The 2,666-nt window shown below is 29.3% G+C and overlaps 1 pseudogene; it reads left to right on the top strand.

Moving 5' to 3' along the window:
* Positions 1-1,839: 1,839 nt before the first annotated feature.
* On the top strand, positions 1,840-2,432 carry LOC142179952 (agamous-like MADS-box protein AGL62; annotated as a pseudogene).
* The last annotated feature ends 234 nt before the right edge of the window (positions 2,433-2,666 follow it).

Below are 2,666 nucleotides of genomic sequence, written 5' to 3'. Positions count from 1 at the left end.
CTATTACACATAACAAAAAAATACATAAATCTTAAACATATAGCTTAACGCATTGGAGTTATTTCAAGCGTAAATTTATGTTCTCCTTTATTTTCAATATAGAATATTGAGTTTTAATTTTATTTTAAATTTTTATTATTTACTGTGTGGAAGAGTAATTTACTCTTTTTTTAATAGTTCATATAGCTTTATTTATTTCGTCTTCCTTTTTGTTATAATTCTTATATCTTTCATATCCATGAATGTTTTAATGGATTTGTCTTCTCTCTTCTTCTTTTTTTTGCCGTAATTATAGTATTCTATATGACATCTGCATCTTTATAGAAAATTGATACATCTTTTTATTATCTTAATAAATTCATACTTTTCCTTTTTTGCATATTTGTGGGGACAAAAGAAACTTGTCACGACCCAAACTAACCCTGTCGTGATGGCGCCTATCGTGGAACTAGGCAAGCCGACTCATTTCCAAAACAATACTCTTTTTTCTTCTCTAGAATTTTTTTCCACTGGGTTTTATTTTAGTTAAGGTTTTAACAAGGCACATTATCTATTGAATAGACATTCAAGGGGGAGTGTTATAAATAGAATTTTATTTAAGAGGAATGTCTATATTTTAGAGAGATTCTAGGGTTTGTTACTTTGTGGCTAAGTCACCTTTTTCCTATAAATAGAGGGGTTCTATTCCATTATAATTCATCCCAAATCAATAAGAATTCTCTTTTTCTTTGTAATATTCTTCTTTATTGTTTCATTACAACATAGTTTTTTGGCATTGGATGATTCTTTTAATACTTTTTAATTTTTAATGTTCCAAATTTATTATTCGGGTAAAATGTAGTAAAGAACGATGTATTGAGATTCAGAAAACCATAATTAGTCTAATTTACTTTGGATATTTTGGGATACATGGCAGCAGTTAACCTATTTAGATGTAATAATAATATATACCAAAGAAATAATATAAGACTTAGATGCTAACATTTCAACATATGCTATTAAAATAAAATAATTATCGCGTTGTAACACTCATTATTTGTTTGTCACATTTTTTAACCGTCAAATTATTTCCCAAAATCTAAAAAAGAAAAAAAAAGTTTGCGATATGTTAATGTAACAACATTTAAAGAAATGTTCAGCTAAAATTAAAGGAATTGAAAAAGTTGAGAACGCTTTCTCTTCATGGAAGAAAAAGAGAGAATGTTTATTCTTAAAAGGGAAATTACTATTCTAACTTCAAATGAAATAATAATTGTTCGACGACTGTGTTTAAGAGAGCGTTGAACGACATTACACAAATGCTTTAGACTTTCACTTCGTAACTTTTTTTAAAAGTTGATTATTAAAAAGGACAAATAAAATAGGGAATACATGAGAGTAACAAAAAGAAAATGATAAGAATGGAAGAGAAATTCATCAAGAAAAGAAGAAGATGAGAAGCTCGCAAATATTGAAAAATCTACTATTATTGTTAACTAAGGAAAAGAATCCGTGACAAAGACAAAATATACTTTGGATCATAAAATTCATGCTCAAAATATTTTGATTTTCTTCCTATGTTTAAAGTTTTAGTTTACCTTTGCATTTCAGTAACCAAAACATATACTTTAATTATATTTCCAAAATTCATTACGTGGTTGGTTTAAATAACAAATGTCATTAATTAGATTTCTCGAGACTTTACTTTTAGAAAGTAAATCAATCTATATCTAAATAAAGTTGGCTTGAGAAAGTTGGAGAGCCTCAAATAGAAGATAAAGTATAGTAAGTGCAATGATTTTGTTTTCAATTTTCCTTAGGCACAAATGAAACTGGCAAGAGTATATTCTCTCTTCTACCATGAACACTACTACTGACACCGTGAAGAAAACTCAAGGACGGAGAAAAATTGCAAGCAAGCCAATAGACAATCAAAACAGTAGGTATGTTACCTTCTCCAAACGCCGTTTAGGACTTTTCAAAAACGCTAGCTAACTTTGCATCTTAAGCGGTGCAGAAATTGATATTCTCGTTCAATCTTTAAAATGACAACGTCTATTTGCTTTCGGTTATTCCAACGATGACGCCGTCATTGACCGTTATCTCACCGGAAAATCCTCCTCCTTCTCATCCACCGTCGATCAATTCAACGTGCAACAAAACAATCAATACTATTCTCAAATTTGTAGAGAATTGGAGGCTGAGAAGAAAAAAAGGGAGATTATTGAAAATCAAAGAATAATGAGGGATTTTGGTGGAATGAACCAAGTGATGATATGAGAATTGAGGAACCTGAAGAATTTATGGCTGCATTGGAAGAGTAGAAAAAAAAAGTAACAATGAGAGCTGATGAATTGAGTATGATTAATGGTTCTTCAGTGCTGCCAACTACTTCAACTATGAATAATAATATTGCTATATTTGGGGCTGAAGCGATTATTAATCATGTTTAAAGTATGATTATTTGAGTATTAATTAAGAAGTAGCATGTTTTATCTTTCTAATTAACTTTCTCTTGTTTATGAAGAAGTAGTAATTTTGATCTATTAATTTAAATGATTGGTGTTAAATCTTGATTTTTTATTAATTAATTCTTCGTTTTTATTTTCTTGTTTCTAACAAGTTGAGTTGCGTAAAATATTATGGACATGGAAGTCTGCCAACACTCTTTCAACACAGGCATTAGC

This window comes from Nicotiana tabacum, chromosome 4 (genome assembly GCF_000715075.1).
Source record: "Nicotiana tabacum cultivar K326 chromosome 4, ASM71507v2, whole genome shotgun sequence".
Taxonomy (NCBI): Eukaryota; Viridiplantae; Streptophyta; class Magnoliopsida; order Solanales; family Solanaceae; genus Nicotiana; species Nicotiana tabacum.
This window is presented reverse-complemented; position numbering and strand designations above follow the sequence as displayed.